The sequence below is a fragment of the Emydura macquarii genome, unplaced genomic scaffold (genome assembly GCF_026122565.2).
Source record: "Emydura macquarii macquarii isolate MOO-44397 ecotype Brisbane River unplaced genomic scaffold, CSIRO-AGI_Emac_v2 contig_2676, whole genome shotgun sequence".
NCBI classification, from domain to species: domain Eukaryota; kingdom Metazoa; phylum Chordata; order Testudines; family Chelidae; genus Emydura; species Emydura macquarii.
The window spans coordinates 37,169,751-37,182,257 of NW_027132813.1; the positions used below are offsets into that span (position 1 = coordinate 37,169,751).

General features: G+C 36.8%; 1 long non-coding RNA gene across 1 annotated transcript in view; it reads left to right on the top strand.

Annotated features, from left to right (window-relative positions):
- The first annotated feature begins 1,426 nt into the window (after positions 1-1,426).
- The window catches only part of LOC137164373 (uncharacterized), a 49,666-nt gene continuing 38,585 nt past the window's right edge, over positions 1,427-12,507 (top strand). The window contains exon 1 of the long non-coding RNA XR_010923013.1: positions 1,427-1,512. This is a non-coding gene — a long non-coding RNA (uncharacterized lncRNA). The remainder of the gene's footprint in view (positions 1,513-12,507) is intronic.

Here is a 12,507-nt window from a genome sequence, read left to right on the forward strand (position 1 = left end):
GCCTAAGAGATAATGGCTGTGTCCTTCTGCATTGTCACTCGGTTGGCCTTTCTGTTCAGGGTGCTGAAGGTGGACCTAAGATAGCATTTTTTGCAAACTGACTTGTTAGGTCCAAACATGGGGAATTGCACATGGTCTGTCAAGCCAGCTGAACAAAAGGTTTTTTTGCTGCTTAGAGAAGAAACCCTAACTAGGTGGGCCAATTGCTTCATAACACATGATCTTTGATTCCACTCAGGCCTCTTCCTTTGTTTGTGACTTCATCTTTGATGCAAGTAGAATGGGATAATGGAGTAGCCACCATAGATTGTCACCACATCTGAATGAAGAACCAGTATACTGTGGTGGATGCAAAATCCAAACTTGCCAGCCTACCCATAAAGGATGTCCAAGCTCTTTTGGAAAGGCTCTAGGTAGAACCACCAAAATACAGAGTCCCATCAGGACCTGCTTCCCCAGCACTCCAGGATCTTGTTCCCTTCCCCTTCTGAACAGGATCAGAAAAATCCCTTTCACTTCATTCAATATTAGACTCCTCCTTTTTCTCCTTTATTGTTAAACTTGCTGTCATGGCATTCCTTCCTGGGTCAGACAGGTGGGAAGAACTGAGCTCTATCCTTGTTACAGCCTTGTATCTTTCAGTTCTTTTCTAAGGGCATGTCTACATGCAGTTTAGCTAAGCAGTCTTGTGATAGTGGCTTTGCTGTCTTTTCACAAAGTTCATCTCTGACGTGAACACAGAATTCAACAAATTTATTCTTTCTATCTGACCAATCTCCTCAGGATGGGAGACTTAGTTCCATTAAGGTTAAACGTGTATGAAGTCCTGCTTCCCTTGTTTAGAAGTTGAGAAAGATTTGATGCTTGTTTGTTGGAAAAGCTGCAACAATGGCAAGTTTGCTACAAAACTCGATATTACCAGATGGCAATGGACTGCTTCTTACTTGCTTACAAGCCAGCCACACATCAGTATCCCACACTGCTAGAGGGTTCATGACTTCTAGAGCTATGAGACTGAAGCCTCCACTTTCAAGAAATGTAACGTGACAATGTGGCTCACTTTACAAAGTCCATAAAACACAGTCAGCTAGATCTGTCTGCATCTGAGATCTCAGAGTTCAAGTGGCACAATAAGGAAAACTTTCCATATGTTGTTGCTCATATTACATCCACTCCATGTCCTTCACTTTCCTTATTGGTAGGATGTGAGATGTATGTATGATAAAATTACTCATTACAAATTCCTGTTGCTGCCTTTTCTTCTCCCATCTACATCCTTGTCCAAAGGGAAGTGCCTCTTTATATTCTTGTATCTTTCTTCTGTTTCTCTTTAACTTCTCACTATGCAAATCTCTCTTTCTGGAGGGACTCATGCCTTGTGTGCAGAGATTGATGGACAGTTTATTTGTCTGCTTCCTTGCTTGATAGGTGGAGTCATCATGCAGTATAATCCTGATTGTCCCTAATGGGTAGGTAGAAAAAGGAAAGCTGTTATCAAAGAAGCAGTTTCCAGTGAGTAATTTCTTTGCTTATATATTTAATTTTACTAAAGCTACAAGTAACACCATCTGTAACATTGTCCTAGATCTCAACTGATCATGACTTTGTCCTCTTCCTCCAGTTTTTGGTGTGGTGTTCTGTTTCTTCCTATTGGAAGCTACATCTTTAGACTTCAGGGTTTTTTTAAACAATTTTTAAATAAGAGAATGCAAGATCATACAGTTTTGTGAGTAAAATTATACCTTTGAAATACGTCTATTATAGAAACAATGGAAGAATGGATAATAGTTTTTCAAATTAGGGATAGACAAAAGAAAATATTCTTAATTTGAGAGGTACTAAATGAATTAAAACCTTCAAGTACAAAAGGATCAGGTACCACCAAAAAAACTCTTACTGTGCAATTCTGATGATTCCCAAAACCTGCATCCAAAGACTTAAATGATACTTGTCTTTCCAAACTTTATATCAAATCTATTGTGCCCTCTGTCTTTCTCATAGTATTCGATCTTTTTTGTTCTTTTGCTTGGGATCTTATCTTACTGCCTGTATTAATCTTTACTAAATGTATCTTTTGTGTGTCTTCAGAATTCTGGAAGAATAACTGAATTCTTGAATTTTAAATTAACGTACCTTCATTATTTCTAATGATCCATAACATTTCTACTAGGTAACATGACAATTTGATTATAGAGTGAGTTTAATTTTATTGATTTTCTTTTACACAAAAATGTTAGGGTAGTATAATGTCACATTACTTGATAAATGCCATTGTAAAAACAAAACAAACACCCCCATTCCCTCTCCCGCCCAAAATAAACCAAAAACAAACTACACAGATTAATTAAACTTTAATTAATTAAACTTCCAAACACCCATCTGCAGTAGAAGGAATTAACCCCTCTACTTCCTATCTGAGCAGGAAGCCAGGAGGGCCATCCATCAGTAGTGTATTCCACCACTTGTAACAAATCAGAAGACAGGCTAACTGGTGATTTTCCAGTTTCCCAGGTTGAATCTGAGTCCAGCTCAGTTGTTTAGCTTCAGAGCTCAAAATTTCAGATGTCATGACATTTCTCTGTACCTCAGTCCCCCAGCTGTAAAATAGGCACAATAATTTTTCCTTTGTTTTGTCTATTGGGTTGTAAGCTATTTGGAGGGAGGGACTCCCTCTCTCTTACTATGAGAGTGTACAAGGTGTGGTGCAATGGGATCCTGCTTATAGTTGGAACCTCCAGCCATTACTAGAATACAAATAGTCAAACAATAGAAATAGGTCTTCCATGTATGTGCCAAATTCAATCCAAGTTTTGTAAAATGAAATGACAGTATGGTACAAAAATGTACTGTGTACTATTCCAATTATACAGTTTTAAAAAACCAAACCTTTCTGGCTATTTTTTATAAATCAAATAGGAAGGGGAAAGAAAGAGACAAACCCATTTTACCTTTGAAATTGCAGATCATGTACAGTTACTAATTCAGAGCCCTGTTCAGCACTCTTTAGTCATTCTTTACTTAGGCAAAATTCTTAATGAGTTCATTGGGAGTTTTTCCTGACTAGGGAGTTGTCAGAGTTGACAATATAGTAAGATTTGAAATAATTCTTAAATAGCACTGACTTTATATACCAAATTCATACAACTCCTCTCATTTGCATATTTACAAGATTGCTTTATTGTTATAAGCAAATAGTGAAAATAGCACCACTAATTAAGTACTATCAACCCTAATGATCAGAGTTTCTAATTTAGCCATAAGTCTCTTATAGTGAAAATATAGCATACAAGGTGCCACCCTAGGAATGGTCACCCACCAAATTTAGAAGAAAACCTTACTTGTTGATCTTGGGCCATAAGGGATTGGAAAAACATATACTGTGAATAATGTACCAGTTCTGAATGCTTTTTAAATAAGTGCATGATTTATGCAAGGCACAGGTAACCAGGCACTAACTGTAGTAAGAGCTGACAATGACAATACATAGTAGTTACCATTGGATCACATTTTAACTGATTGCTTTGATCCTCAGGAGTAGAATGTTTATATAATGGGAAACTACAGCTTTGTCAGATTCTTTCAAAGGAGAATAATCAGTCTAAGAATCCTGTCATATTCTTGTAGCCTATTTTGTCTGCTTTGCATATAGAAAGATATACTGTAGACTCCTACAAGACAGCTGTGAATTGGACCATTTCAACAGAGGTGCTTTTCAGTTGTAATACCTAGTATTTTTATTGCGCTTTACCTTTCCAATTGCTGTGCAAACACAGATCTTCAGAGTATCTCAATGGTAGTAGATATGTATTATGTCCATATGACAGATCGAGAAACAGGTGCTGAGTTTCATAAAACGATAGAAATGTAGAGCTGGAAGACACCTTGAGAGGTCACCAAGTCTAGCCCCCTGCCCTGGGGTGGGATCAAATAAACCTAGACCATCCCTGACAGGTGTTTGTCCAGTTTGTTCTTAAAATCCTCCAGCAACCCTCAGTGGACATGCAGAACAACTGATCGCAGCTCTCTTTATAACAGCCCTTAACATAGTTGAAAACTGTTATCAGGTCTCCCCCTCAGTCTTTTCTCAAGACTAACCATGCCCAGTTTTTTTTACCTTTCTTTATAGGTTAGGTTTTCTAAACCTTTTCTCATTTTTGTTGCTGTCATCTGGACTTTCTCCATATTTATCAACATCTTTCCTAAAGCGTGTTGCCCAATACTGGACACAGTACTGTAGCTGAGGCCTCACTAGTGCCAAGGAGAACAGGACAATTACTTCCCATGTCTTACATACAACACTCCTGTTAATACATGCAGAATTATATTAGCCTTTTTTTGCAGCTGCATCACATTGTTGACTCACATTCAATTTGTGATCCACTATTACCCCAGATTCTTTTCAGCTGTACTACCACCAAGCCAGTTATTCTCCATTTTGTATGTGTACATTAGATTTTTCCTTTCTTAGTGTAGGGCTATGTCTACACTACTGCCTATGTTGGCAAAACTTACGTTGCTCAGGAGTGTGAATATTCCACCCCCTGAGCGACATACGTTACACCAACATAAATGCTAGTGTGCACAGCGCTATGTCGGTGGAAAAGCATCTCCTGCCAACATAGCTTATGCCGGTCATAGGGGTTGATTTTTAATGTCGATGGGAGAGCTCTCTCCCATCAGTGTAGAGCATCTTCACCAGACGTGCTACAGCGCTGTACCTGTAGACATGGCCTACTACTTTACACTTGTCTCTTTGAATTTCATCTTGTTGATTTCAGACCAATTCTCTAATTTGTCAAGATCATTTTGAATTCTAATCGTGTCCTCCGAAGTGCTTGCGACCTCTTCCCGCTTAGTGTCGTCCACAAATTTTATAAAGATACTCTCTACTCCATTACGCAGGTCATTAATGAAAATATTGAATAGTACCGGAGTCCAAACCGACCACTCTGGAAGCCCCCTAGATGTGTCCTCCCAGTATGACAGCAAACCTTTGACATGAGTTTGAGGCTTCCCCAGGTTATGGAGTAACTGAGCCAGTGTCAAGCATAATGCAATAGTCTTTGCAAGAGTTTTTTTTTTTTTTTAAAGCCAGACAGAGTGAAGAACAGCACCTAGGATAATTTTAATGCAAGTGCTTAGTTTTTGTATTTGGAACCAAGATACTAACATGATATGGCATTAAGGTTCACTTCTGCTTGTAAAGGTATAACTGAATGCAGTTTTTTGGCCTGCAGAATTTTTGTATTGGTAGTAATTCCTGGGAAAGAAAGAGTTTGTCCAATCCTGGGATGAGTTTAAAGCTAGGTCCTGAGTCTGACAGGAAGGAAGTCCCTTCTTTTACCTTTGAACTGAGCATATTTGATATGAAAATAAATGGGAAACAATAAACATGGAAGCAGATAGGGCCATTTTTTGGGTCACTTTACAAACTGAAATCTCACATTGTCATATGCACGCCTTAATTTATCATAGCCTTTGCAGGTGAATAAAATTAGTTTAATATCCCTATTTAAAATATTTGTGAAATACCTGAAGTGATTATTGTGACATTATTTAATTGCTACAATTATATGGCTTAAATGAAACTAAGCTAAATTTTATTTTATGTAGATTTTATTCAAAACCACAAAACAATCACTTTCACAAAAACTGCAATGAATGGGATGTTGTAGGTTAGGGGTGAGGAGCTTTTGATCATATTAATCTGCACAGTCTCCTTCCTCTCTGAGTTCCTATAGCAGGAAACAAGTGTTCATCTCCTGGAATGTCAGTATGCTTTGTATATTGTGAGAATGGCCTGGCTGTGAATAGTATCTCATCGAGATTTAACATTATTTCTTTCATTGTATTCAGGACAATACTAAGTTAGAGAGTCTTTGGCATTGGTACATTACAAATTTAGGCCTGATCCTGTAAACACTTAATTTTACTGACATGAGTAGTCTGAGTGACTTCAATGAGTAAAGTTTAAGCTTGTTCATATTTGTAGAGTTCTTATATTGTTTTCTATAGCACATTGAATCTTTAAATCTTTACTGCAGTGCCTGACTTCCAAGAGAAACTTGCTTGGTCCTGGAATCAGGGTGGATTGATTTAAATCAAGGCAATTTAAATCATTGATTTAAATCATGATTTAAATCACCAAGAGAAAATCATTGATTTAAATCAAGTTTCCCACTGATACTACTTCTCATATTTCTTAAATAATGGTGCAAATCTGATCACTAAAACATGTTAATTTACAACTCAATACAGCATTTTACAACATCTAGGAGGGTATACTTTGTGTAATGTTTTAGATAACTTGATTTTTATTAATTTAGGAAATAGTACATAATACTCATTACCTCTGTCAAGCTGCAGATACAGCAGCAGTACATTAGGAATAGTAAGAACTAAATCACACACACAAACACAATAGCACTTATATTTTATTAAACTAAATCTTAAATGTCACATAAACATTTGACATTTGCAATTGCAGCAGTCTCCTGAGTTGCCAGCTGATGGCTGTCCTTAAACTCCTTTTTTTTAATTTTCAAATTGTATTAACTCTAACAGACAAGTCATCACAACATAAACGTAGGCTGTCCTTAAAACTTCTACAGTTAGCTCCCATCTTCCCCATTCTTACTGTCATTTTTATTCATAGATTGAAACAGAAATATGAGTCTTCCTGCTTTTTCAACTCCCCAGTCAATTTCTTAGCTTTGAGTGAATAATACCAAACAATGAAAATATTATCTCTGCCTGCAGAGGAAGCTACTGCTGTGAAAAGTTGGCTTAGCAACTGAAGGAATTCTGTTTCAAGGTGCCTGGCTAATGATTTCCACCAATTCAGGGGAGTGACTTTGTTCAAAACATCATCAGTAAACATGTACTGTTTAAATGGTTCCTCTCCAGCCCTGAAATTTATTATGACTGGCATAACTGAGGAGTGATTTTGAGATGCCCATGCCATGGCAGCATCATCTTCAGAAGTTAGGCATCTACCTTTATATCTGGGGTAGAGAATGTTTGCAAGAAAATGAGGTGGAGTTAGTGCTTGATCCATTTGCTTCTTTATTGCCTGCAGTTTAACTTTCTGGTGAGGTATTTCTTTCTTCAATGTTTCTTGAAGTGCCTTCCAAATTTCAACAGCATCAGCAATGCAGCAACAATTTCTCTGAAGTTTTTTTAAGGCTATGGATATAGGCTGAGCACATCCTCTATGTTCCTCTTTAATCCAATGTTAGATACTTTGGATGACATACTTCCATCTATTTTATCACTGTTTTCTTCACAAATTTTTATGAGAGTGGCCATTTCTTAATAAATTGTTCGAAACAGTCAACCACTCAATTCCATCGAACATCTTGAGGGAGAATTAGTTTGGATCCTCCTGCTCTCTTCAGTGAAGCTGAAGCAAAATGGTTGTTACGGAAGTATTTTGCGACTCAACAACATTTTCTTTTATTCCTGGAGAAGATGTACTTAAGTCTTTGGCTAAAAGATGCATTAAATGGGCACTGCAGCCATATGTTGCTAAGGAGCATCCTTCCGTGTCTTCTTCTAAGTATCTTCTCATCTTTGCCATGTTTGCAGCATTGTCTGTGACAAAACTGCACATGTAACAATTGAATTTTTGTTCATAGTTTATTACAGCTTTCACTGCCACTTCTTTTAAATATTCTGTTGTATGGGCATTTCCCGATGTATCTATTGTTTCTGAAAGATATGCGACCCCATCTTCTGTTGTCATATAGGCACATATTACTGGATCATTGTGTAAATTGCTGCATCCATCAAGGCTTAAACTGGCAAATTTCCCCTCAGTATTTCTTGCACACTGTTCAAGTTCTTTTTCATACACTGTATCTAGCAACCTTCCACCGATGTCTGCTCTACCAGGTGGAGTGTAGCCTGGTTATAAGGACTCAACCATGTCAATGAAGTGTTTTATTATTAACAATGCGAAAATTTGTGGCATAAATGAACTGAGCAATCTTTTCATCTATGGTGTTTTGTTGGTATTTGCTGGTCCTTACTACAAGCCCATCCATGGTGGTGGTTTTACTGGATGATTGAAATCTTTTGCTTGCTACTGTATTTTGTTGTCTGAAATACGTTTAGTTGCAGCAGTGCTGCTAAAAGTACCAGTGGATAACTCTGAAGTTGTTGAAGATAGACAGTCACAGTCAGCTTAAATGGGATCCTGAAACAAAATTCAAAGATGATTTTGAATAGTCATTCTTCTCAGTTCTTCTCACTCTATTATTCAGTTAATCATTTACATTTTTTCAGCAAGGATGCAGATCTGATTCCAAATTACCAAAATAGCTAAGACAGACTGCACTTAGAGTACACCTAATTTTGGAGTAAGCCCCATAGAACTCACTGGTACTTCTGCTTTTTTGAGAAAACAAGTGTAGGATGGGATTCCCTTGGGAAAACTGAGTTACGCTGAAGTAAAACAGACAATAGACTTATGGCATCACCATTATGGTCTGTGACCATGATGTTCCAAAATAAGGGGCATGTAATATATAATATAAAATATGACACCCAGTGGCAACTGACAACTCTAGATTTCTCTTACTGCAGCTTTCTGTACCGTATACTTGGGTGATAGATTCTAAACATAGTTAACTAATTAAACAGGCCATAAGGATTAGCTAAGCTAAACTTTTTTTCTAGCAACATCCAACATAGCAAACAGCTTGGGCATTTACTTGTTAAATCACTCTTATACTAAAGGGCATAGGGAGAGTCTTGAAGAATGATGCATTGCAAAGTGAATTATTTAAGTTACTAACCAATTGATCCACATTGTTCTTCAGACATATCCACATTTTCATCCACATCATTTTCTCCCAATAAGCAGATTTCATTATGATGATTCATTCTTGCAACTAGGCCCTGCATCTCCTTCTTACACTTGACACGTTTTCCTTTTTTACCCAGGGAAGGAATTTCTTCAAAATATTCTCAGATAGGGTCTCTTTTACACCCAGAAGCCATGACAGTTTTTCTGTGGCAAAAGTGTGGGGGAATACAGGAAGCTGTGTGTGTACTGAATAATGTCTTCCCTTTTTCTTTGCAGTCCACTCCACTGTTCCTTTCTACTCTGCCTCCGTCCTTTGTCTCTCTGTCTTAAAGACAGAGTCTTAACTAACTCCTCTGCCTTGGTTGGCCCAGCTCCACCACGACCTAAGCACAGAACAACAATCCTATTCAGCCCATGTCTTTCTTTGCAAATGTGACTTTAGTCTGCTGAGAAACAGAAACTGAAAGCCCAGAGCTTTCAAGAAGCAAGAGCTGGTAGTTAGGCTGGACAGACTAGAGCTATTAGTTCATTTTTATGAGACTGTAAGTGTAGGTTTAGCATGTTTGTGATGAGATTTAATTGTAACTTATTTTTTAAACGAGAGAGAAATTTAGAATTTTATTAATGATTTTTTTTAAAATCCAAAAAATCCGATTTAAATAAAATAAAAGCCGATTTTTTTAATTTAAAAAAAAATCATTATCCACCCTGCCTGAAATATTTTTCAGTGATACAACCATTTGAGATAACACTGTTTTGTCAGCTAGGCAGCCTGTGTAGACTGCAAAACAATGGCTGTTGAAAACCATTCAAGATTAGGTCAAAACCTACTGGGCAGCTCTCAACAACTCTTTTGTCCCATATATACTGACTAGCCAAAATAGTGATACCTGAAATGGTTTTCAAGATTAGCTTTTAGAAAAACATTTTAGGACAGGGTATATTTTCCACTATTCTTCTAAGACCCCCCCCCCCCCTCTCTATTTCCAGCAACTGAATACCAAAGGGTTTGCTGACGGGATGGCGTTTCAGATCCCTCACTAGGCTGCAGAATTACAACAATGGTCATGAAAGTTTGCATATACCTGGCCACACTGTACGTTACTTACACGACTGTTGTGGTACACTGTAATTGTCTCTATACTAGGGCTATAATTCCATCATTTAAAAATTCACACTTTTTCCCCCTCAGAAAAGAAAAGACATCAGTGTCAAGGTTAATTGTAAAAGAATGTGGTAGAATGCATATAACTTTTTTGTGATGTGGTAGTTTCTTAAAACACTGCAGACCAGATACATCCCTAGTGTAAAACCACTGAAATCAATGGAGGTACCCCAGATATGAAGTCAGACCACTAGTACTGTAATATTTATCAGTTTTTATCTACATTTTAACACTGTACCCATCACAATACCTGAAGGCCTAATTCCAAAACAATAAACAAATTATATTGAAAGTAATGAACTGTCCTTGTTTGAGAAATAAAACTTGGCTCATTCTATTTCATATTCGTTATGTTGTGTACAGACTTTTGGCCTATATCACAAGACTCATTATTAGATTTGTAAATTTGTTATGGATGTTATCTATCAACAGTACTTGTAAATTATGGTGTAAGAGTTTTCATAGTCAGGAACAGGAACTTGACTCTTGGTTTTGAATCTCACTCTGTCTCAGATTGAAGGGACTAGCAATAGAAAGAGAGAGAGTGTGTGACATTTCCTCCCCTTGTTCTTCTGGGCTGAATCCATTTTGTGTGTTTTCCTGCACTGCACGTTAACAATATTCAAAGGCTATTAAATTATGTATATGCTAAGTGTGATTCTATTTCTATTATCATTTGTTAATTTAATAAACAGAACAGCTGCAGATCAGTATCTGTTCTTAAACACAGCAGACCTGGATTTGCTATAAATGTCTCAAGATTTTAAACTGTTGTTGAGAAAAAAGGAAAGGTGCAGTAGCTAAAATTTTGCTTTTTGATTCCTCGATTTGAAACATTAGTCTGAAAATAAATATCTGGAAAGTTCTGTATTGTAGAGCTGGTATGATCTTTACTCTGAGCAATAAGAATAAAAGATTATGAATTATTTTTAGCTCTGGCTATTTGTTTTAAAAATCTGGTCATTTGTAAATGAACTGCACAGGGTATCAGTCTAGACTCTACAACAGTGTTTCCTCAGGTGTTGCATTCCATTTTATAAGAGGGAGATCCATTAACAGATCACCTCCTAATGCATTTCCTTCAGCTCCCACTGATGATTTCTCAAAATGCTTTATTCTGTTGATTACCAGAAAGAGTTCCTGAACATAGGATGCCTGCAGACTATAATCTTGGAACTACTGGTTTAGAGAATAAATCATGTCTTGAAAATGAAAGCTAACATGCTGTTTCCCTTTATATTAATTTATCAGATACTTTATTTCAAACCTGCATCATCATATTAAAAGGACACTGTCATGTGAGTAGGCCCACATTTTTATTTCCTTAAATAAAGATTCAATGAAGAATTTGAGAACAGAATTCATGTATGCTCATGTTAGTCTTGAAGAGTTCCAGAATGTTCAAGAACAAAGCAAAGGTATCTGACTCACTGAAATACCAGCTGCTAGGATACAGTATTGTTCCCTTCATTGCACACACTGTACATGCACTTGAGCAAGCACTCTCTGTTCCTGTTACCTTTTCGTGTCCTGGAGGGTGAGTGCTTGAGTGCTCAAAAGAGTACTAATGGAAATACAAACTGCTGATTTAGTTTAATTGCACAAATATAGTGCAGAGGAGAGGAAAACTTAATGAATAGAGTAGTTGTAATTAATTGAGTGGCTATCACAGATATCTAAGCGTTGTCAACGGCCAACAAGCAGTTCTGTTTTGTGAAATCTTCAGTCATCTAATCAAGTGATGTTGGATGTAGAAGGATGTTGGATGTAGAAGGATGTAGAAGGATTTTATTTTATTTTATTTTATTAATTGAGATGAATATTTAAGTATTAATGTTTATCATCTTAAGTTATTGCCCTAGTAGAAATTAAACATATAAAAACTTCAGTTGCTAATTGTCATTTAGAGAAGTTGAAATTTGTTACACGTTTTCAAATATTTCATCATATTTCATACTACCTAATATTTCTTGCTGAATAATTGAGTACTGAATTCTTTGCTAGAGCCACCAAACACACACACACTGTTTTATTACCCCTCCAGTGATATTTAACATTATCAATTGTGGGCATTTTCTTTCTTTGGAAGACTGAGAAATTGACAACTCACAGCCTTTACCTATCTCTCTTAATCCTCCTCCTTTCAGAATTTACACAGCTCCTGCACAAATAATGACTTATACTTAATTTTAAATTGTTTTTGCTGCTTAGTTAAACGTCTATCAGTTTCCATCGTAACTTAATGCTTCCAGGCATTTATCACTCAGCTCAACTCAAGGTCTTTCTTGAGAACATTGTCTTTACTGGTAGTTTGTCCTTCACTTATTGGACTGGCATGGATTAGAGAAAATTTTCTCACCTTCTGTCATAATTGTTGTTTAAGTCTTTGGGCACCCTCTGCTTAGGCACTCTATTTCTGAGAATGTACTGTTTTAATGGATGTTCTAAGTAATACAATAGCCTTTTGTGATACATATATCAAAGTACGGTCCTGTAGTTCTCATGAGTATATTCTCAGTTTGTCTCGATGAAG